General features: G+C 40.5%; 1 protein-coding gene across 3 annotated transcripts in view; it reads left to right on the forward strand.

Moving 5' to 3' along the window:
• The window catches only part of LOC135474986 (uncharacterized), a 78,314-nt gene that overhangs the window by 25,611 nt on the left and 26,590 nt on the right, over window positions 1-26,113 (forward strand). For 2 of the 3 annotated variants that reach the window (XM_064754704.1, XM_064754705.1), the window contains exon 2: window positions 14,581-14,772. The gene's annotated coding sequence lies outside the window, so the exon portion shown is untranslated. Of the gene's footprint in view, window positions 1-5,676; window positions 5,829-14,580; window positions 14,773-26,113 lie in introns of those variants that run through there. The other variant, XM_064754703.1, reaches the window with a different exon arrangement.

Below are 26,113 nucleotides of genomic sequence, written 5' to 3' on the forward strand. Positions count from 1 at the left end.
ACAACAACAACAACAACATGTAAACTTTAGGACAGACCGCAAAGCCTGGCCACGAACTCTTTGGACACAGAAGGTACCGGTATTCTAGCATGTATTGGCAAACGACGTGCGCCTGTTTATAGCACTTACGTTCCTGTATAATTGTTTTGTTGGACAACTTTAGCAATGTCCAAAATATGTGAACTGAGTACGTTATACGTAGGTCCTGGTTAACCCAAACACCAGAACTATTGATAGGCCTAACACAATCCCAAATACCTATTCCAATAGAAAACGCACATATAGTTGGTTACATCGTGGAGGTAAAGGAGATATTTTTTATCCCCTTGGTTACATGCATTTTACTGGATTTTACTGAAGGTGTAATACGACCAGCAGACCAGGGGTAGGCATTTTAGGACGTGTCATGAAATGTGTTTTGGACGTTTTTTCCTTTGCAAATTATTTCTCAATGTAAATTCACCGAATATGTTAGCCATTGGAGGATCAGGTGAAACTGACCCAATATCTTTACTGTTGATTTGATAACATGACGCATAACATATTTTCAAAGCGAAAGGGGTACAGGTAGTTATATGTTAATACCTGGGATACAATATAACCTGTTCACGCAGAAAACAAGGGGAGCTTCCTGTCTCTGTCATAGTTAATACGTAGGGGATTTTCTGTTGCTAGATCTGAAATTTGACGGCACATATATCCTTACAAACCCCTCGACAGAGTATCGGTTTTTAAGGCTCCAATTCAGATTAAATCAGAGTTGAGGGGGTGCTATTCTGTTTAGCTTCAATAAGTTAAACGAGCTTTGATAAAGTTTGTATTAAGTAGATCATTAACTGAGATTGAGAGCAAACATGAGCATCACTTGGTCTATCCCCTGACTCGACTGCTATAAATTTGACTGTGGAATAGGATTGTTGCGATCAGTCATGTTCGAAATTTCTAGCTGGATGTAGGATTTGAGCAGTTCCCACAACTGGTTTTATTAGTGCGAATTTATTACCTCTGGGGCGGTCGGAACGCAGCTAATAGGCAAATGAAATGCATCAAGAAAAATTCTACACACTGATAACTCCAACTGAAATCAAAATCATGCTAAGATCTGTATGCCCAAGGTCAAAATGGCGCTGGGGTGTCAGTTTCCTGTTAGATGTCTCGTTTGAGTTTGTACAGTCTGCATATATGTGTAGATGGTTTCCCTTCTGTGCAGTTTGTTGCGTTCAAGGTCAGAGGTGTATCTTTAAGAATATGGAAACTAACCGGTTAGGCTTTTTCGTATAGCAGATGTTATCATTTTCTGATGTATAGGGTTTCTCATAGCTCTGAGATCTGTTTCGCACTTCTCAACTCAGCTTCGAGACATAGAGATCTGTACGTTGCCATTCAGATTGTGACAGTTGATAAGTGTTTTGGGAGACTAAAGGTTACATGAAAGGGAACTTTAAAACGAAAATTTTAATTTTTTTTAAGAAATTAAGTTATGCCAAATTAAAAAAAATATATAATAATAAAAATCATTTTAGAGGCATGTGGTACATCTCCCCTCTATTTTATGCATAGTTTTCGGCAGCAATGATGTCACCGATGAACTTAATAGGAGCGCAGGACCATCTTAGCTCTTTCCAAGCTGTCTTCAAAGCTATCAGCATTGACGTCAAGACTATAGGCTACATACATGTATGTACATTTCGGTCTGACCACTGGGACCGTAGAAAGCTCAATTTTACGCCCAAGGAAGAAATCTTAGAATCTTTTTTATACTACACTAGTATATACATTTGTTCATATTACGACAAAGTTTATGTTTTAGTGTGCTTGTATGAAGTTGCATTTTTGTGGACTAAACTTTAGGTCATTTAGGGTATTTTGCTTATATTAGATACTCTACCTCTGTCTTTAGCTGACCTTCATTCTAAATAATGGCATTCTGGAGGTATACAATGTCCTGTAGGATTCCCCCCCTCCCTCCGAATATGACTAACAATATACGGACGACGCTGCGGGAGATGACGTCTGGCATTTGAGTGGGAGCTGGAATTGGGTGGGACCATGCGGGATGGTAACGATTTGTCTCATCTACATACTCACCAGTGCTTTAACTGGTCTACCGGGAGACAGAATTACCCTATTTATGCCAACATGAAAGACTTCAGGATATATTATATACCAGCATGAGCTATTTTCCTTGTCAATATGAAGCATGTTAATCTACTCGTCCGGATAAGAACGACATTTTTCGCTCCTGTTCCAGTGTCTGCATGAAGTATGAGATGATCAAAGACAAAGGATAAATGATGCATGAGCAGCAAGCTGCGGGTTTGTCTGTATATGTACGATGTACAGTGCTCATTCTCAGGTCACCAATGGTTGTGACAATCTTGTTTTTCAAAATGCCAATCTCAATCCGCAATTAAAGTTAATCAGAAGATTTAATATTCAAAACTGCACAATTAGCCAGAGAATTATATAACTGGTCTAAAAAGATGATTTGGTGAGTATATATTCCACCAGTGCAGAAACTGCCAAACATACTTAGGTTTTCTAACCTCATTTAAGGAAATCATTATAATTATAGAGTACTTAGGCTTTGATATCACACATGTAATATTTACAATAGGCTGTTGGATCGGTTGAATTGCTGTATAAAATATAATAATATAAGGTCTATTCCTGAAGGCAATGCCAATGGATTGTTTCGTTTTGTCGCTTGTGAATTTTTGCTTTGTTGCTTGTATACCTGATGTAAATAAATAATTTTCCCAGTCACGTATCTAATTTCCGTCTTTTTTCACCAAAACATTTAAGTAAACGACATTAGAAACCTTAGTCCATATTGCTTAGGCATACACGTACCCGTTAAAGACAATAGCATACATACAAATTTGACAGAAATTTCGAGATACCAATCACAAAACATTTTAATGAAAATTTTAGATTGGGTATAATCGTCATATTTGTAAACATCTATGGGATTGATTAAACATCTATGGGATTGATTAAAAATCTATGGGATTTGATTAAATATGCACATTTATTTGATGCCATACACTTACATGTTAGACAGTTCATTTCCGCACAGAATCTCCAGTCTGTTCTTGTCTAAATAATATTTTGTATTCCTGCATATAAAATGCCTTTCGCCTTATATCTTGCGACAGCTGTTGCAAAAGTTTATATGTAACGTCATTTTATACTAGCGCTTTATTTTACTGGACTTAGTCCGTGATAAAGATAAAAGCCTATATTCTTACGTGAATTTTCAGCTCGATATAATCTTTATTGCAATATATAAATTGGACTTTTTTCTGATGCGAGGTTACATGGATAGAGATTTTAAACCCATGATCTCTAACTTGATTGTGGTGTCAGTGTGATATGTGCGGCCATTGGCAGAAGTGCATAGTTTTCATCTTTGTCATTATACCTTCACAAGAAATCCTACCATACTGACAAAGTATGTCCGATAAAACATGCATAGAAATTATACTTTCACAAAAAACGCATCATACTGACCACGCAAGAAAAAGTATGCATATACAAACTGTACATTTACTTTCACAAAAAAGTCCCATATATAGGCCTACTGCTAAACTGTAAGAAAAATAAATCGTACATATACTTTAACATGAAACTGCAACACACTGCTAAAACCATATCAGAAAACATGCATGCTAATTACTTTTTCACAAAAACCGTTCCCTACTGTTACAGCTGTGACAGAGTATGCATACAAATGATACTTTCACAGCATGCCGAAATGTGCTAAAACTGTGCCAGAGATAATATGCACTCAAATTATACTTTCGCAAGACACCGTAATTTGCTAAAACTGTATCGGAGAGAATAAGCATTCAAATTATAGTTTCACCAGATACCGTAATTGGTTAAAACTATGCCAGAGAGAATATGCATTCAAATTATAGTTTCATCATGTACCGTAATTTGCTAAAACTATACCGGAGAGAATATGCTTACAAATTATGCTTAAGATACCGTAATAACTTGTTAACAACATGTCAGAAAAACCTCTATCGGGATTATGCTTTCACAAGATGCTTTATCAGTCTTTCTCATATAACACAAAAGACTTACAACGCAGAGATTAAAACTCGAGCAGCGACTACAGTGTGATGATAGTTGGCAAGTGGTAACAAGTAGACCTTCTCTCTCTATAGACTGTAAATATTTTTCATGACGTACCGTTTCTTTTTTTTTTACATCTAAAACGTCCTTTCATGTTTTCAAATGAATTAATTATTTTCTTCTACCAATGAACGTCTGATCCATGTTATTTTTGACCGCTATGCTTTATCCTCATATGTGTGTGGGTGTGTGTGTGTGTGTGTGTGTGTGTGTGTGTGTGTGCCTGGGTGCGTGCGTGCGTATGCGTGCGTGCGTGTGCGTGTATGCGCGCGTGTATGCGTGTATGTATGCGTGTGTGTATGCGTGTGTGTATGCGTGTGTCTGTGTATAATCTCTGCGGTGGTAGGCTTTATGTTTGTAAAGGACCATCCATATATATGTTTTTAAGGGATTTTTTTCACTCGAGATATAAACAGTAGCTTATAGGATAAAACAAGCCGTTGGTGGAATAAACATGCAATATATATGGAATAAATAATATCAGCTCCCCAATTGTTCTCTTTATGGATAAATACCACAGTCTGGTGGACTATACTTGTATTTATGTTGTCTAAGCGGATTTGTATAAGGGTTTTTTTTTTTGTATTTCTGTAAGGGATTTGTACTGGGCATTTTCAGTAATGTCAGAAAGTCATACGTGTGCAATATACATAATATCAAATCCATGACTTTCGACATACATCTAATATTTCTTTTGTTTTATAAGTGTTCATAAAACAGTGGCAATAAAGGTGTGAGATGTTTATACAGCCTCTAAACACAGAGCAAATACAGTTGATACGTCTCTTGGGCGCTGTCAGTAATTTAATCTCAGGTCGACATTAGAAACCTTAGTCCATATTGTATAAGGTGAATTAGTTGGGTGTAGAAGGTTTCGGATGTCATTTGGGATCATTTGATATGCAGCGCCTGGCTGCCACTGCGGAAAAACTGTCAGCATTTGATATGCAGCGCCTTTGATATGCAGCGCCTGTGATATGCAGCGCCTTTGATATGCAGCGCCTGGCTGTCACTGCGGAAAAACTGTCAGCATTTGATATGCAGCGCCTGGCTGTCACTGCGGGAACACTGTCAGCATTTGATATGCAGCGCCTGGCTGTCACTGGGGAAGCACTGTCAGCATTTGATATGCAGCTTCTGGATGTCACTGTGGAAAAACTGTGAGCATTTGATATGCAGCGCCTGACTGTCACTGTGGAAAAACTGTCAGCATTTGATATGCAGTGCCTGGTTGTCACTGCGGAAAAACTGTCAGTATTTGATGAAACTGCTTTTGATTTGACCACACGAGGATATATGTTCCGCGCGACCCCTACATGCTTTATCGATTCGCTATTAGCTAAGTTTCTCTGCGACTGGGCGACCAGTGAGCGGCGAGCCAGTGCCGCGTCATTATTCTTTCTTTATTCCAAGCTCAAATCGATGAGAAGGAATGGAGGCGGTATTGTTTATGCGCTCACCCAGTTACGAAGTGGGAAAGCCGAATGCGCATGCGCGCTGAATGCTGTAGCATTCTCCGTTCCAGAGCGGGGCCGAGTAAGCTGACTCTGATGCTAGCTGACCGTGTTGTTGTCTGGTAACTGCGTCTCTACCCTACCCTTCCTGTTTCTACCGTTATGGTGCCCCTTTCTCTGCCGCTACGGGCTGTTCTGCAACGACCTGGCTGACTGCACGAACACACCATGGTAGGTGACTTGTTAATGCCTTCTGTATGACAGGTAGTTTATCCTGTTACTTGGCATGTCTGTTTAAGTTGACACTGTTGGGGAACGCGATCGTGCTCCTCGCCTTCAGCGTGTGGGCTTAAACTGGACGGGTGATATACGGTCCCCGGGTTCTGGGCTGCTACGCTCTCACACGTGCGGTTAGAAGAGACTGTGCTCTGCCTTAATATCCCCGTCCCTCCCCTCTTCAGCGTCACCCCTGTATTTCACAGCGTCTGTAGTAACCTGTGGTACAAATCAGAGCCTAACCTTTGTTGCGTCCATAGCGTGAACTATAGTTGTACTGTATAAATGCACAACTAACTTCGCTTTCATTCAGTACTGCTACTGTCATTCTACCTGGGCAATAATTTAGTCATTGGGTTTATCATATTCAATTAGGATATTTGCTGTGTGTGTGTGTGTATCCCAGTACTCTCACAGCCCTCGCTGTAGACACTATAGAGTTTTCCTAGTGTGTCCCTCGCATGTTATACCGCAGATACAAGCAATCTGGACGTTTAACACTAAACTGTAGCCAATACAGCCTTCCATGTTACATTATTTACTTACAGTGTCGGTGTTTGCCTGAAACCTCCCGTATTACAAGCAGGTTCAGGGCTACGTACAGTTTGTTTGACGCTCGGCTGTATAATTAACCGTAGGCTTATTACATACACATCTTCCTTGTTTGCTATATGTATGTATAAATACATACAGCAAAGCAGACGCTTTTTATGCCAATGTATACGGTATGCTTTGGGGAGGTGTCCCAAATTTTGTCGTAGTTCAACTGTTCAAGGCTGCTACAGTTCAGTTACAGTACATTGCCCTGACCTAGAAATATCTTTTTCTGCACCCTTGTACAAGATAGTATGTGATATTATTTTGGTTTAATGTGAACGTCTATACGTTTATCTCGAGAGACCGCTTCTGTGGCATAATGGTTAAATGGTACCTGCTGCTGTTTCGCGTGTCGCTCATCACTGAGACGTTAGAGGAACTGAGGAAACAGGACAGGGAGGCACGGTGTCATTATAATGGGACTGGGTGGGGTGTCCTATCTATCTGGTGTCTTCGGCATGATACTTCAGTACTAGTGTTTCTCTGGGTCGCATACTTATAGTCTGTGTGGCATACATATTGTCGGTGTGACTTACATATTGTCTGTGTGGCATAGTTGTTGTCTGTGTGTTGCATACATGTCGTCTACTTCGTAGTCTGTGTCGCGTACTTGTAGTTTGTGTCGCATACTTGTAGTCTGCGTGGCATTCTTGTAGTCTGTGTCACATAGTCTGTGGTGCACGTCTATGCAGTATATAAGAGATGTTGGGAGCCTCCCAAGTACAGCGCGCAGTATAATTGACCCTGCATGTATGGTTTATTCAGCCTGCAGTTCGTGACAAATGTATTGAAAGCGAGTTAACTAATAGTGTCGACATACCCCTGTATTGTTACTGCTTCTTAGCAGTTTACATTTACATTTACTTTTAGTCCTAACCTGCAGTAATCTATCATCCCAAAAAGAACGTTGAGAAGTAAACAATCGCAATACTTCTCAGTGTTATATATGCACTGCTATGATTCAAAGTTAAGGCATGCATTACGGCATTACGACCAATGTATGTCGTGGCGGAAGATACGTGTATATCAGTTGGTTTCCTTATATCCCAGTGATGCACATCCACATCTGTCTATCACTGTCACGGAATGTTCAACCAGATTAATGTTGCTAATGTTTTATTATTACCATGGTGATATGTTCCGCGAGTTTTGTCATTGTCATAGTAATATCTTCAGTTTTGTAATTGTCATGGTGATATGTTCCGCGAGTTTTGTAATTGTCACGGTGATATGTTCCGTGCGTTTTGCTAGCAGTGACATTCAATCACTGCTAGGAAGAGTGACGCCAGTAAGAAAGCTGGTGGAGGCAAAATGTGACAACTTAAATAAAAGCTATTGTCACAAAATGAGACAAAAACATAAAATTACAATGGACCAAAGTATGATATATAACATGTGATAGAATTCTTGCGATCCTGCACAAGACAAATGCCGTGACCGTACTCTATTAACACCATCATCATCGGAATGCATATCCGGAAGGTATGAGTTCTTGCTAGCACTTCTGGAACGCCTACGTAATACCCTCTGCGGATGATAAGAAGATGATTGTTTCGAAACACCAAACTGACTGCTATCTATAATCCAGTGTTTTCTTCTCTGCGACACCCACATATAATATGTTATAGGGCCATTTCGATGTAATTTCCTGCTCGCTGTGTCCCTCTGCATGGCATCTCCCTTTCTCCACCCACCCTTGGAGCTCACGCTTTACGCTTCCGATCAGGTCTTACATGCCTGGGTAATGAATTGCTTTGTGGGAGTTCTTCGTGGGCTGCGTATATTTCCATGGCCCTTGTTAATGTATGGCATTTCAACGACAGCTGCAGATCGCAGGAATTAAGCGAGTGCAGGGGGCATTCCAAGTGTCATATAGTTCCTCATTGATCCCTCTTGTCGGTATATATGCTAACAAGGCGGCGCTAGTGTATTGTTTCAGTTAGAGAAACTCTCTGTATCCGACACGTATATAACCTTTAGGCTTATACGTGCCCGATTTTCGCGTCCCCTTAGCGGTGTGTGTATGCGTCTTGCATGCTCCACCGTATCCTATATGGCGGAACGTAAATATACGTTGTAAGCGTATGTGTAAATATAGCTTCGAACTGTATCTGCTTTTTGCCAACAAAGCTTTTTTTCTGCTGTCAAAGACTAAGCATGTGTTTGAGCCCGAGTAGACCATATAATTGCAGCCTTGCCTCTAGTCTGTACTTTAACGAGACTTTTCTAGGAGCTAGTCGACCTTCCATTGGCCTCCTTCAAGCTTTATGTCGCTATATCAACTTGAACGTTTTTATCTTGCCATTAGATTCCGTAAACGCACTCCTAATTAGATTTTCCGCCATCTTCACAATTCAAAAAAAACAGTGTCTGCCATTGTGGAGGAGCATGTATGTTATTGAAACATACAAACAATTAATTAATGTGTTTTTGGTTGAATTATGCACTGTGAAGAAAATCTGAGTGGCTCCATTTTGTCTCATTATTTTTGTGTGGATTGTTTAATATCCATGGTATTACCTAGTTAGATGTTGGTATCTTTATGTTCCCTTTTCGTCTTGTACTTTCTAGCCATCCTCTTTCTGTGGCCACTTCTGTTATACCCTGTAAGATAAGGATTTGTGTACCAGTTTTTTCATTGTCTATTCATCACCATTATCTCTTAATTGCCATCAGACAAAATGCCATGCCATCAGCATGGCGTCATATAACTGAAAATAATCCGGCATGACAGCAAAGTTATGTTCCATACATGCTAACAAATAATCAGGTTTTTTCTCGTAATTATATCATTTGCATATCATACACACTTATCTCAGGCAAAAAATATGCCATTTTCTATATGTGTTAATCTTATCTGCCTTTATCACTCTACCTATGTGTGAGTGAAAGATGTTTAATGTTGATATTTAAACGTTATAGTCTTATATAGATGGCCACCGTCCTAGAAGTTAAATATTTTGAGTACGGCGTAAACCCAACCAGATAAATAAAAAATGGGACTTGCTCGACGGGGGAACCATACTTTACCTCATTTCAAACCATAAGACCTTGACCAGTGACGTCACACATTCTGAGGCAACTCCCTCTGAGGTTCAAGGGTTCGTCCACATGTAAATGTGGATCAGTTATATTCGAGTGCGGCGTAAAAAGTCCAGTCCAGAAAACAAATAACATATTATATTCCAGACATCTATGAATTATCCCAATAGATGTATCAGTCTGTTTCCACATGCATTATAATCTCGCGTCACTAAAACATTGAGGTCTTCTTCAGATCTTTCCTTTGGAGCCAGGCGCAACGGTTTGTTTCGGATATTGCCAAAGAGTTGTTAGTGGTGTAATATTGGCCTTTATGGATATAAATGAGTTCTGTTCCGAAAATGGCATACCCCTCTTGTACGTGTCATCATTTAGCTGTGCAGTGTTCATTTCTGGTGCTATACTGATTTTATTCCAGTCCACCCTCTTTATTTGATATACTTATTTATTTGTTTGTTTGTCACTTATCGCCGTGTTCAAGAAAAGTTTCATTCATCTACGTGCATGCGCAATCAGCCACACGAGTGTCGTCGACTTATTGTTGTCCTGGCCTGACGAACAGTGAGACCGAAAGATCACCGTCTGACGGAACAGTTAGGGCGTGTAATCACCGCCTGACGAACAGTTAGAGCGTGTGATCACCGCCTAACGAACAGTTTGAGCGTGTGATCACCGCCTGACGAAGAGTGAGAGCGGGGATCACCGCCTGAGGAACAGTAAGAGCGGGTGACCACCGCCTGACGAACAGTTAGAGCGGGTGATCACCGTCTTGCTCGTCATTTTTATTAGATGTATCTGATACCCATGCACAATTCCATTAATGTAATTATTAACACAGGACAACAATATCCTTTCTGCGTTTCAGGTCGTCTTTTGTTTCAGCGCCTTATCACATGCCCGACAGCTTACAGCTTATATATATATATATATATAATATAATATAATATATATATATATATATATATATATATATATATATATATATATATATATATATATATATATACACAAGATACATCCGCTCTAACTGTTCGTCAGGCGGTGATCTCCCGCTCTAACTGTTCGTCAGGCGGTGATCTCCCGCTCTAACTGTTCGTCAGGCGGTGATCTCCCGCTCTAACTGTTCGTCAGGTGGTGATGTGTGTGTGTATACCTACAAACTTCGGCTTATATTGGAATCATGCATGACGACCTAATAAGCCAAAGCATTGTCCATTAAATCTAGAGACCAATATAATGTCTCCACCGTCCTGTGACTGCATGAATACATGTAGCATGCTCACGGCACAGAGTTACCTGTCACAACCTTTTGATGCGGAGATTGAAGGGTTAATACATGTTGTTTTTTACGTCGCCTTGACAGTATCACCAAACGAGTGAAAAGTGACATTTTTATAGGATACCTACATTTGCAGCATAAGTGCACGTTCAGAACTTTCAAATTGAATAAAAACTGATGGCCGTGGGTTCCCCATAATCCGTATATAGCAAAAGCTGTGAAAGATGTTTACCCACCTTCGCTGGAATTGAAGCAAACCACACACTCTCTAGATTGTGCGTCTTATCTGGACCTATATTTTTGTACAAAGACGAAAGCTGTTTCCCTCTCACAGACTTTATGACAAAAAGGATAGTTTACGTTTTGACATTGTAAATTATCCTCACGTGGACAGCAATATACACCGAACGGTATGTGGCGTGTACATATCTCGCCTTGTCGCCTTATGTAACGATATCAATCAACGTCACAAGTTATTACTACAAAAAACTAGTGTGTCAAGGTTATTCTATTAAACGCCTTCACACTAAGTTTCTTAAGTTGTAGGATGAGTATAATTCTCTTGTAAATAAATTCTTTCTAGTTCCGCTTAACCCGGGGCTAGGGGATATATATCTTCATCGTGTTGAATTAGATTGCCTCTATGGATATATGAAAAGTTGCGATCAAAGCGCAGCTGAGATACATATATTATTATCGACAACTTATATACTAGCATAGTACACGGTTTGAATACTGATTTATCTCATTCGCCTGGAACGTATTTTGCGCCTTTCCAACATCACTGAAAACGGGTGATTGCTTCTCTTTGCATGATTCCGTCCTATTTTCGTACTTTATATACTTTCTTAGTTCTTTGGTAGATTGTATTAAGCGTCGTTTTGGGAATTGGCCTTGGGATTATTGACCTTGGGATTGTCGACCTGGCGATTATTGACCTTGGGATTATTGACCTGGAACGTTCACGTCTGTTTCGACGCATAGATATTAAAAAGTGAAATAGTCTTGAGTATGGCGTAAAACACCAATCAAGTAAATAAATGATGAGTCTTACGGACTCATTCTTATAAAGCGTTGGTCTCGCGGTAACCAGTCATCCTCAGCATGACCAGTGGGGATATTTACCAGGTATCAGTCGTTGGTTTACATCACTAATTAACCCGCCTGCCGTCTTTGTATAGAGGTGACTAATTGGGTACGGCCGCCTTTAACACCAAGCAAGTAAACGAATATTCAGGTCCTCATACCCTTTTTTACTGTTAGTAAGTACCTGGAAAATTTTTTCAGGTTTCTGTAAGGCTTCTGTAAGCCTTACGCTATGACCTTCGTCCCGTGATTCGCCTCAGATTGCCGACATTCCGCGTACGTGGGTGAGGTCTCCATGACACCTTTCATGTCTACTAACCTCAGCATATGTATAGTAAAGTGCTTTATCAGCAGACTTGGTCGGTTTACATTGTCGATATGACGACATGTATGCACAAATAGAACTGTGGCCGTTGTGTTGCCTTTCACACGCCTTTCTTCCATGTGGATATACCTGGGTTGTGCATTGCGAATTTACTATTAGTATAGTAAATGTAGCAAACCACGGCAAGGTCCATAAACTATTTAGTATTGTTAAAAATCAGTTAATTAGTGGACTACTGTTCGTGTTGTCAGTCTGTTGAATTTTTGATGCGATACTTATTGTTCATATATGCAAGTCGTTGATGTATAACTGAAAGCCGCAGCCACGTGCTTTGATATTCTTCCCGCAGCTTTAATACTAATGGCTGCATATATTGAACAAATCAGTAGAAATTTTGCGTAACGAGCAGGAACTTTGCTTAGAAAGGTGTTGATTTGTGGATTGATCGATTGATTGACATATTTGATTGGTGTTTTACGTCATACTCAGGATTATTTCACTTCTCATCGTTCTGTTAATGTGTATGTAGAAAGAATGTATTTATACTGTTGATTTATTCATTCATTGAGAAGGATCACAATAAAGCTGTTTCTTAATTAAAGAAATACCTTGACCAATGAGGCCGCGTGTTCGAGCCCAGCTCTCGATGCTTCAGCCAAGGCTGTAAATCAGGAAGTTTGTCAGGTACTTGGCGAAGAGCGATGGTTTACTCCAGTCTCCTCCAAAAATAAATATGACTCATAGGTTTCCCTCGGGCAGTCCCAGGTTTCCCCACGTGCTCTGGTTGCTAGGATTCCCCCGCGCTTCCACATGTTTTCCCGGGTTTCCCACAAAAGACATCTCTTACGAGGTTTGCTAGATTTCATTCCCAGGCTCTACTAGGTTTGCCCGTAGGTGGCTCTGCTGGTTTTTCCAGGGCATCAAACCCCAGCCTCCATCGTATACAAGATATTTAATGTATCATATTGGCTCCACGCTTCACATATTCCATTCCCACCTGTATAATACACAGAGTGATAGGCTAAAGGGGTCGTGTCCTTTCAGCTGCACCCCTTAACTATGTGTCAGTTATATACAGTTACCGTGTCAACCGGCCGATTTAAACGAACTGCAGTTTCCACAGGCACGGTGTAATGAATAAACAGCGTCACTAGGACCGTTATAGACAGCGGTCGTTCATGACAAGAGTGCGGATGTCCTCAGCAGGATCTGTCTACACTACACTGTTGACAAAGCCTACGCCGCTTCTCCTCTTCAATTTGTCTCGTCGATTATTTAATCCGATGATAAATAAAGATATCCTTGAAATCCGATGACTTCCCCTTTCCAGCCCTAGTCTTTTCTCTGAGCATATCCTCACTTTTCCCATACATCTCACCTCACCTCTCCCCTGCGAGTTCCACGAGAGTCTGCTTACCTTAATTCTTTCGTCATGCCGCATCCTCTTCATGCCGTGTGTATTCAAGGAGGCTTTACATTCACCTTATCCCGGCCACAGCTGACAGCTTGTTTGTACCTGACGTTATTGTACTGCAGATTTGTTCATTTTTTGCTATAATATGTGTAGTTTTGGAGCTTAAGTGACAATGTTTTACTGGTATGAAGGCGTCTATCGGAACGATTTATAGACATCAGACATAACATGTGCTCAATTCCCATTCTAATTAGGCCCGGATCAAAGCGCCCTATGAATCTGCGTGAGGCGGATTCGAACCCCCACCCGCAATGACCGAGTTGACAAGGGCTCAGGCCAGCCCCATTTCATTTGGCGCACATGTACATTCATTCCTCATTGATCCATTCTATGATAATATCTGAGGTAATTCACATAGGAGATTTTCTGCCTAGCTTATTTCCGAACCTGAAAATTCTCTTGACATTTTAATGCTGCACTCAATAATATTTCACTTAGACTGTGGCGATCAGGTTTATCGGTTATCAGACAGTATCGATGTGTGGCTGTCATGGTGACAGTTTTTTTCTCTCTACCGCTTAAAGCTATTTTGTCAATACAATAAAATGTGACGGCATTTTGGCAATGTGGTATGACATACAAATGTTGTAGTCCATTGAAAAACATCATACAAAGCTATATATTCTTGAATAGGCCTAGTAGTTTAATTCACTCGTTCATTCAGTCACTACTCGACTGGATTGTTCGGTCCATCAATTAAGCAACCAATTATAGCCCTTCCCACCTACTCTCAAGCTGTTCTCTGTGTGACGGTATTTAATTTGACAGTTCTGTTGCGTCAGTATATGCTGTCTTTGAAAGACGCAGACAATTGGTTATGCTATCGACTGAGGCCAGCGAGTCCCCCATGCCTCGGATGTAGCATTGATATTGCATGTGACAAAGGTCTCCGTTTATTTCACAGGGCTAGGATCTTTCACAGCAGAGTTCGGATCGAAGCTGGCGATCAAAGACTGGGCGAAATCTCCTTAAGCTACGCGCAACACTTTCAGCCGCAGAACGTATAAATGGTAACATGGATTGACGGAGCGGACAAGACAAGATATTGGAAATCTATACATACTCGCCCAAAACCGAGGCAAGCTTTACGACTGGGGTAAGTAGATACTTAAACCCACGGAATTGAATATTTCGGAGTGGTTCTTTCAAAATCTCCTCTCTGTCGTTTGGCCCCTGAGCCTGTGCTCGCCTTAAGGCGAGATTGCCCCGATCATTTAGGCTGTGAGCATGTTGTAAAGTAATTGCATCATAATGGATTCAGGGCTGTGGCACCATGACTATGGAACTACAACGGTGCTATACTGGAACCGTTCAGGCTACCAAGGACTTCCACCCACCAACTGTGAAAAAAAAGTTTTCTTTTTCCTTTTTAAACTTGGTACTAGGTTGCCAATGTAAGCATAAAATCCGGTGTTCGCATACCGCTCCTCAAAAATTAACGGTAAATTAACGACCCAAATCTGTAATGGCAAGAGCCGAGTCTATAAACTAAACTAACAAGACCCAAATCTCGACGATAAAACCCATTTGTTTTAAAACCATTGAGCACTACATTCTAAACAAAAGACATAACGATTCAGATCACACAAACCTTTGTTTTTACACCGTTAACTGCTGTTTTCTAAGCAAACTATAAACGTTTGAAGTAAAGCTGGATGAATGCCAAATAGATACAGTCACCAGTTTTCAGGGCTGTTTGGGTAGATAATCTCAGTCATGAACGCCAAATCAGATATCACTCAAATCGAGGCCAACAATACAATCGAGGTCAAATTCAAATTGGCTGTGTCTTAGTCGCGTTGTATATTCAAGTGTTCACATCCACCATGCACATGCTGGAGTCAGTCAGTGATGTTTATCCGACCTCTAGCTATAGAGTTAAGAGGAATTAGCATATTAACGCTGTAACACTATTCAGGCGGGAAATGCACAGTTATCTGTTTTGAAGGGTCTCTCATAAGACAAAATGATAAATACATGCAACGTTTCATGGATTACTTCTGGAACGAATTTACCGGACACTAATATTTTCCTCGATTTGGTAGTTTTATTGTTTATGTTCACAGTGCATGGCTTGGTTTTGTATTGATGTGATATTTATTAATCATTCAGCTATTTAACTGGAAGCAAAGGCTTATCATTTGATCACAAGAAGGTCTGCCAAATGTGGCTGCATAGACATTGTTATTTCCGCAATAATATGGTCAGATGCCTTTCCAGTGATGGAGGGCAGATTGTCCAGCCCCCTGTCTCTGTATATAACCTTAAAATACAGAATCTGTAGTAAAACCACCCTTAACAGCGACGTCTGTGTTAGGCTTCATATAACCTGTGAGGTGCTGTACACTGGATGTTAAAGTGACGACCACAGCGTCACTTAGCTAGCAGTTATAGAGTGTTAAGTATCCGAAACGAGTAAACCTTAACATGAAGTGGTTATCTTATATCTTCAGTTTCCTATTTGTCCATACAAAGTTCTTTGACAATCATTGGGTGAAAATTTAGGCAGAAAAGAACATAAATTAGCTATCCATTTTTCAGTTCTGGACGAACAGGACCATTGTGTGTATGATCAGTTTTAACTTTTATACTTCGGCGTTCAACACCCTTTTGGTGGACAACAAACGTTAAACTCCCACATGAGAGAGGCTCTTGTTTGAGGTCTATGTAACAATATTCGGTGGCTGTGTCAGCTTTAATGTTTATACAGGATATGTAATGTAAACAACCTGACTCTTTGGATGCTTGCAAAAAGATTGATTTGCGTTATTTTATTGATTTATGTAATAACCAAGTGGCAACAAAATGACCCTTTGGCTACCCAAGTTATGTTATGGGATGTTAAACACATTAACTTTGATCTTTGTTAGGGTAAAGAAGAAATTGCCGAGGTTGCCTTAAATTCGTAAACAGAGACAGGTGCAGGTCATATGTCCACAGTCACGTGACCGGCAGTGTTTATCCAAAATTACAGACCTGACCTAGATCCGCCCGTCTGTAATGTAGTACATACTGTAAGTAGCGCAGGCACATATGTTATGTGTCAGTCCGCTGCCAAGCGCTTATCGCACTATTTTGGGTAACTAAGGGGATTAAAAACAATGAGCAGCCATTTTCTAATGGAAATTCCCAGTAGCTTTAACTGACACCCAATTTCTGTTAACCATTAAGATGAAAGCTTTGGCTTTTCCCTGTTGAGCGAGTTCGATGATTGGAGTAAGGACAGCACTTTCCGTTACACGCTGCCCACCGGCGTACATGTCTAAATGCTTTCAAACCCGCTTTCATTCAGATTCTAAAAACGTGTATTTTTTAATTAACTGATGAAAATTTTTACATGAATGTGGCTAGCAAGGTTTTCTTACTTAAAAAACTTTTAAGGTAAAAAAAAATCTTTTTTTGTCCAGCTAAGAAAGTTACATGTGTGAAACATACGGATATGTGCTTAAAATAGTTGAGTGCACGGCCTATATTTCAGCCTATATTTATCGGACCATTGATTTACATCCTTTTTCCCGGGTTATAAATTCATCGCTGTTTGAAACACACATCCTTCCATGTAAGCATAATCTCGATATGCTAAAATAAACACAAGTAAAAGCCTTAAGTGTCCTATTTCACCGGTTATCTCACTGTTCTCGCTACTTCACTGGTTATGACAGTGTCGTCGCTACTTCATTGGTTATCACAGTGTCGTCGCTACTTCACCGGTTATCACACTGTCGTCGCTACTTCACCGGTTATCACACTGTCGTCGCTAATTCACTGGTTATCTCACTGTCGTCGCTACTTCTTTGGTTATCTCACTGTCGTCGCTACTTCGCTGGTTATGACTAGTCGAATGCCAGTTAACAACACACTGTCGGCGCTACTTCACGGATCGAATGCCAGTTAACATCACACTGTCGTCGCTACTTCACTGGTTATGAATAGTCGAATGCCAGTTGACAACACACTGTCGTCCCTACTTAACTGATTATGACTGGTCGAATGCCAGTTGACATCTCACTGTCGTCGCTACTTCACCGGTTATGAAAAGTCGAATGCCAGTTAAAAACACACTATCGTCGCTACTTCACTGATTATGACTGGTCGAATGCCAGTTAGCAACACGCTGTCGTGGTTATGACGGATCGAATGCCAGTTAACAACACACTGTCGTCGCTACTTCACTGGTTATGACGGATCGAATGCCAGTTAACAATTCACTGTCGTCGCTACTTCACCGAATCACAGTTTCACACCGTCGTCTCGTCTTCACTGGTGATGACTAACCATATGCCAGTTTTCACACTGCTATGATTGACGACTGAGTGCCAATGCTCGCTCTGTCGTGTATGGATGCTCTATTTTCTGTGCTTCATTTTGCTCACGTTACTCTCCATAACTGTATAATTTTCTGTTACAATGCAATTGTCTTAGATGCGGCTTGTAGGGGATGCACATTGCAGATTCAACAGAGAACATCTCACCAAATCCTCAACGAGTACGCTGATTTTAACAGCTTGTATACACAGGTGAGAATTGTTGCCGAGCGAATCTGTGAAAAGCTTGGATAGCCCTACATCTAACCTTGGGCACTAACATGTGGCAGTTTGTAATCACATCTGCACAACACACATCTCCATACATATTAATACAGAAATGATTCGCTGGAATTTATGATGTAAACCGACCGATGACCTTTGAAAAACGATATGGATTAGAGCGGAAGTTTAGGACTAACTTGGAAATGAACATGAAAGACCTCATGGCCTTTTCATTTCTTACCTAATGTAACACATTTGTTGAGATTACGTGCGGCAGGGCATATGTGCATCGGCGCTGTGGGTTACCAGCCCAAATGAAGTTTAGGGTAGTATGCCTACATTTTTCCAGATCAAAGCTCAAATATATTGTAGCCGGAATTGATCTCGTGACATGTTTGGTTGTTGTCTTAACCCCTGCCCTTTTTGTGCTCTTCCTGGAGGGAGAAACTCTGCATTTGTAAAATCGGATGAATTGTCTCTCTGAATACAGCTGATCTCGTTAGAGCAAAAGGAAAACAAATCGAATAATTTAAAACTCAAATGTGATTGTTGATATATAAACTGGGTATTTACCTGACATAATCACTGTGTATCCGGCCAGCAAGTGCCCAAAAATTACTGTTGATGATAATTTATATTCCTTGGTAAAATGAGAACAAACACCTTCTTTAGACTAGAAGACTGGCTACACGTATAACACTGTACTGGAGGATACGTGCTAACTACTAGCTGTGATTATTTAGAGCTAATTGCCACCTAGATAGCCGCAGTTTGGTCACCATGACAACCAGAGGTACACATCTGTCACAGTGTCACGTAATGTCTAAGAAATGAGGAAGTGGCAGCCTTCCGGAAGGCCGTTCTAAGTTCGTTAATTAAAGTGAATACACAATTTACACGTCTAAAAGCCGACTGTTTATATGATGTCAGCTTACATGACGCGTGGATCCTGATGTAATACGCCTGTGCAAACAGTCTGTGGTATCTACGGGGTTCACGCTTGTATAATTCCTCTTGGTAGCGCTACCCGAGACGAACATAATTCGGACGTTCGATGGTCAAATCTCCATAATGCCTAAAAAGGCTGGACGGTATCATGTCATCCACAGTTTTCGTATGTAACTCAGAAGTGAAGCCTTATTGCCATGCGCCCCTCTTCTGATTACAGTGGAGTATGCTGCAGCAGTCGATTAAGAGACAACTAGCAGTCTTGTGCCCCTCTAATTATCAAGTGCCCTGTGTTTATGTTTGGGCCTAATAACACTCTCTTACCTCCATAGCCATGACGGGAGAGGCACAACCCAGCAGCCTTGATGGTCTTTTGAGTTCCTGACAGTCCCTATCGATTGCCCATGTATGCATAAAAAAGGGCACTAATCAATGGCGGACCGTCGCCCGTCACCGCTTGTTACATATGCCGTATGTGCGTTACCATGGTTCTTGGTTGCCTCGTTGCTACATTGTATAACATGTTGCTGTGTTGAATAACTTGTTGCTAAGGTAAATATATGTCATTTCTTCCTCTAAGTACCTTGGTTCAGATGCACGTTGTTTGACGCAGGGCGTGCTGATCTGTTACCTACTGCACATATGATATATAGATTGAGTCCATGTATTCCGAGGACCTGTACATGACTAGTGGGAAACGACCATCAAATAAACAAACTGGAATTCTGGCTTATTCGTCATTGGTGATGTATCATTTAGAAATTCCTCTGTCCGAATCCGAATCCCCACCAAAATTTAATACAATGGCCAATAGCCCAAGGCCAGTCTGTGAACAACATTTTATCGAACTCAGACACTCCCATCAAAAGAGGAATAACACAACCGACTTAACAATGTAACAACTAGACCTAGTTAATATTAACCCGAAATGCTTAACTATAGTGGACAATAAGTTATTAATATTAACCCGGAATACTTAACCATAGTGGACAATAAGTTATTAACGTTTACCCGGAATGCTTAACCATAGTGGATAATAAGTTATTAATATTAACCCGGAATGCATAACCATAGAGGACAATGAGCTGGTAATATTAACCCTAAATGCATAACCATAGTGGACAATAAGCTATTAATATTAACCCGGAATGCTTAAGTATAGAGGAAAATAGGTTATTAATATTAACCCGGAATACTTAACCATAGTGGACAATAAGTTATTAATGTTAACCCGGAATGCTTAACCATAGTGGATAATAAGTTATTAATATTAACCCGGAATGCATAACCATAGAGGACAATGAGCTGTTAATATTAACCCGAAATGCATAACCATAGTGGACAATAAGGTATTAATATTAACCCGGAATGCTTAAGTATAGAGGAAAATAGGTTATTAATATTAACCCAGAATGCTTAACCACAGAGAACAATAAGCCATTAATATTAAGTTGGAATGCATAACCATAGCGGACCATGAGCTATTAATATTAACTCGGAATGCATAAGCATAGAGGACAGTAAGTTATTAATATTAATCCGGAATGCTTAACCATATAGGACAATAAGCTATTAATATTAAATTGGAATTCATAACCATAGAGGACAACAAGCTATTAATATTAACCCGGAATGCATAACCATGGAGGACAATAAGTTAACAATAACCCGGAATGCTTAACCATAGAGGGCAATAAGCTATTAATATTAACCCGGAATGCTCAACCATAGAGGACAATACGCTGTTTTTCTCTAATAGTTTATGTCCATCCATCGCTGTTTTCTAACCGAAACTCATGGTACATATGCTGATGGCTGGCTTCTTTCATGATGTCGTATTAGGTGCTGGGTGGATTTATACATACCCATTCACCTGTGCATCACTGATACAAGTATTATATAGTACTATAGTAAACTTCGCTTAAGTGCGATCTCAGGTATTTTACATAATATATGGTCATCATTAATGAAGTGTAATTGGGCTGAAAAATCATCTCAGCCTGCCGGAGATAATGTCCATTCCACTTACCGTGTTTCAGTGCTTTATGGTAAAAGCCTTGCCCCCGAGTCAGACGCTTTGTCACATATCACGTTGTCTTTTCTCGCGAGTTTCACTGTTTGTTAACAATAGTTAATACCGGCTGTTGGAAGCAATGCCTCCAATAGATCAGGTGCAGTGCTAACAGTAATTTTAACTTCTGATGATCGATCAGTATAAAAGAGGAGGGGTGGGAATCCGTCCTGTTACAAGGAGCCACATCACACGTACATGCTCTCTAAGGACACATTCGTCGTCATATAGACTGAAAAATTGTTAAGTAGGAGGTTAAGCCCTAAGCGCTCACTCACTCACTCACTCACTCGATCGGTATATATGAACTAGGTGAAGTAGTCTTAATATGGAGATATGGATGTGACGTCCTGGATGAATTAGCATATTAGTGTAGTTGTATTCTATTCCCATTAGTTTTTACCGCTCATTGGCATTTACAAAGCAAAGTTAATGTAACTAAAACCTTTTAGCATAGAGAGTAAAACGAGAGCAGCGATAACAGCGTTGTTATCGGTGAAAGGTCACACGTTACCGATGAAATACTGCCTCTTGCCAGTTTACCTCAGTTAGGGTTTTATTCTAACTGAGGTAAAACCGGTACAACTTACACCCGCCCTGGCACCCTAGCTTCAGTAAATTTAGGTTAAAACAATGAGAAGAGATGGTTGTTACAAATTATTAGATGTCACGAGTCTGCAAGTGCTGTGTTGTCATCGGATTTAACATACAATCACATGAGAGCACTGTATAGGGCCTAGGCCCCGGGGATGCTTAGTGCACCGGCAAGATACCATACACCAGACGGCGATAGAGAACAGAGTCCTACTAAACGTTATGTGGCCTTGCGGGTACAATGACCAGGGACCCGTTTCACAAAGCACACGTAACACTACGTGCACTTAACTATCATGGCGACCAGCATGGTAGGTATTACGTCGCCATGACAGTTACGTGAGCGTAGCGCTTTGTGTGCTTTACGAAATGGGCCCCTGATCTGTTATTACCTATCGGGGATGATCAGAAGAACGTAGCTATTTAGACCATGGTGGTGAAGCGACACGAACAGTCGCGTGAGAACAAAGGCGCATGTTCATTTGCCACAGTAAATATATATGGTTGAATTATGCCAGAGAACTGAATGCGCCTCGCATATTAATACCCGCTTCCATCTATTGCTCTCGTGTATGCTTCACCGCTGTCTTCCAGGACCACCTTTACCAGGAGTAATAACATAATATTGATTAACTAAGGAATTCCGTTCTTTTTTCCGTTAATCTGGCACTGGGGGGTTCTTTAGAGTTGATTGGGACACAAACGGCTCTATATACTTGATGGGATACTCGGGTAGACATAAAGATGCCATTTGTGCGAGCTTTAAAGGAAGAGTGTTGCACTTGGAAGCCGATTGACAGAGTTTGATAATCGCGACCAACACATAAAAGTGACCTCACAGTTCACAACTGAAGTATTACAAATTCCTAGCAGAGAATGTTATCTGGCTAATTCAGTGTATATTTTATAGCGAAACGAAAATGCCATTAGAAATGTCACTGTGCCATCAGGCTTCGTGTTTTTGTTTTGTCTGTCATTTCATTAGCCCTTATACATGAACATTACAGCACAACAGCTAGATTGTTCCACAACATCCAGTGCCCTTAGACTTGACCTTTTGTTTGTCACCCTACACTCGGCATCGCAGTGTCATCGGTTTGGCCTGCTGGCTCAGCCAAACATAATTATGTTATGTGCCAGTGTAGATGGATTATGCATGGTGCTAGGGGAAGTCTAAGTTGCTACTAATTAGGCACGTATGAAGAAGAGGCCACATTTCCCTCTGACTGTTTGTTACACTGTCTTTGCTGATCTCCTTTTACCCTCTGTGCCGTAGTCTTTCATATGTAAAATTGTTTACCTGGGTTAGTTTTACTTTTCAGTCGCAGTAATATTTTTGATGTGAAGCAGATTCTTAGCGATTCAAGTTTCGTCATTTTTTATTCTAAAACCATTGTTTGAAAGACTGACATCCGTTGTTAGTCGTTATTATTCGACGTCTTTAAAAGCAGCTTTACACTCACTGCCTTTTCCCTACCTGTTATGAGAAAGTAGCGTCATATGATTTCCTGGTTTGACGTATTTAGTTGTATCCGGCTTGACAATATTAATTATTGTTAATCACAAGCTGATTACTCGCTGTAATCGATACTTTGATCCTCAGAGCAATCGGGCGCCCTTAAAGAGATTACGAGTTCATCCTCTAGTGGGGCCTTGTTGCAGAGCTAGGAACGTTTACTCCAAACATCCGTCCACCTGAAATAGCCCTTATGCCAGCCTAGCTCAGAGCACAGTGGCCAAGTCAGAGTCAATTATCATGGGTAAAATAACATGTGACGGGTCAAGAATTAAAGATTAGCTCTTGGATACAGCGAAGCCAATTCGTGATTGTATGAAATCAAGTGCACGCGTTGGGTTATGAACTTGCACAGCGGGCTTTGAACGTGCACAGCGGGCTTTGAACGTGCACAGCGAGCTATTAACGTCCACCTCCAGCTATGAGCGTTTATTTTTGTCCATGAACGTGTACATTAGGTTAGAAATGTCCACAGTGGGTTGTGAACGTGTACTTACGCATAGCCATGAACGTGTAGATGAGGCTGTGAATGTTGGGTTTTTGAACGTGTACTTTCATAACGGCGCTTCTGTCAGGTGGAGCGATCCGCTGGTTCCTCAATTGTGTGTGTAGTGAAACATGCGAAGATGGCGAATTGTTAAGAGCTTTGTGAGGAACTCCTATGAGCGTTTTCGGACGCATGTATCTGTGATAGATGCTGATATGATGTGCCCTCGGGAGCAGATCCTTCTTACTTACACGCCTCCATTTCCCGCTTATTGACTTTTCCAGCGTTAATGATATTGGCTGTGTTAAGACAGTGGCTTATCACCGCTGTATACGCCAGCTGTTGTTTTTGTACAGACCGAGTCCGGTATATGTGAGGCAAATCCAGTACATCCGTACATATTCATTCATTCTGAAAGCATTTTCATTGCATTTGCTATTTAGAGAATTTAGTCGATCTAATGCTCAATAATTGGAAAATTCTGTGGTTTGTGGTAATCTAAAAACTCAGAAACGTGTTTCGAATATTAACTATTTTTGGCTGAAGATGGGGATTTCATGATTTTGAGCAACTAAAATGTGTTTTCTGACATTCAGCTGTTCAGTTGACAATTGATTGGGAAACACATTCGCTGCAGTTTGAAAAGAGATGAAAGAAATCAGTTTACATTTAATTCCGAATCACTTTTTATTTTGACTTTTAGCCGTATAAAACTGTCAGGACTTGCATGTAAACTGCAGAATAAAACAGTGCTAGATCACGTGGTTTTCTGATTTTGAGGCAGCTTCAACATCGTAATGTTAGTCAAGTTCTTCTTAATATCATTGATCTTCGTTAATTTCTTCCTTATATCATTGATGTTCGGTAATTTCTTCATAATAACATTAATGTTATTTAATTTCTTCATAATAACATTAATGTTATTTAATTTCTTCATAATAACATTAATGTTAATTAATTTCTTCATAATAACATTAATGTTAGTTAATTTCTACATAAAGAAACATTATTGTTATACAAGTTCTTCATAATGTTAGTCAAGGTTTTCATTATTAAGTATTTCCATTTGTCCTAAATATGTTGGCGGTTCATAGCATTTCCTATGTTCAAGGATTCGTATAGAACTACTACTGTTTTCCAGTAGTTTCCCTGAAAAGTTGGGAGCTCTTTTTTGTCTTTCAACAGAAAGGTTTTATCCAGAAACTAGCCATGTGTCTATACACGTTTGTCAGATATATCACCGACCGTGTACTGACGAAATACACAGATAGCATCTTACCCGTAGTCCGTATACAGACTCGCATTGTGACTGTTATCTTAGCCTGTCATTTCTCCTAGTTTCACTGTATATCTACGTGATACATGCTCAAACCGAGGTTGAGGGAAATTTGAGCTTACTTACGACCAGATGCATTTTTACTTTTACATTAGAAGGCGACCGTGTTTAGGGTAAAGTACTACATGTATAATATCAGATCTGGGGAGCATGCGTCTTTTGTAGATAGACAGACTGAAATGAAAGCTGAGACTACGTGACATGCGTTGTTTCCTGGGGAATCTGCAGCCAATGTATAACGAAGATGACATCGGTGTCCTCTTGAAAGTCATCGGTGACAGTAGTTGACGATTAAGGAAGTTATCCTTGTTTCGTGACAGGTCAGTATTGGCGATGTCGACCTATGGAGGTTGTAATATTCCTTTCTCTGCTTGGATGTCGGTGTTATTCCATGCACGAGCTGATGTGCATACCCGTGCAATTTACCCGTGCGCTTTATAACGTCCGTTAGTGGGAAGGTCTGTCAGTAACCTACGGATGGTCGTGGGTTTTCTCCCGGGCCTCTGCCCGGTTTCCTCTCACCATAATGCTGGCCGCCGTCGTATAGGGTGAAATATTCTTGAGTACGGCGTAAAACATCCATGAAATAAATAAATAAATAAATAAATATAACATCATTCGACCGTAAGTGGAAGGCACGGCAGCAACCTCATGGCCGTGGGTTACCCCCGGGCTCTGCTCGGTTTCCTCCCATCATAATGCTGGCCGCCGTCGTATAAGGTGAAATATTCTTGAGTAGCGCGTAAAAACACAAATCAAATAAATAAATAAATATAACATTGTTACAGTTACTTTGGGCCTCACCTCCCTTGTCGTTCAAGGTTTTAAGGACAGTAGCTTGGTAGTTTGTGGAAATCAGGTACATTCCTTGTTATCAGTTACGTTAACATGTGGTAGAGGAACGAATTAATAATCATGGTTATATGATACCTCGATGATTATTGCTTTACGCCGAA

The sequence above is a fragment of the Liolophura sinensis genome, chromosome 9 (assembly GCF_032854445.1).
Source record: "Liolophura sinensis isolate JHLJ2023 chromosome 9, CUHK_Ljap_v2, whole genome shotgun sequence".
In the NCBI taxonomy this organism is placed as follows: domain Eukaryota; kingdom Metazoa; phylum Mollusca; class Polyplacophora; order Chitonida; family Chitonidae; genus Liolophura; species Liolophura sinensis.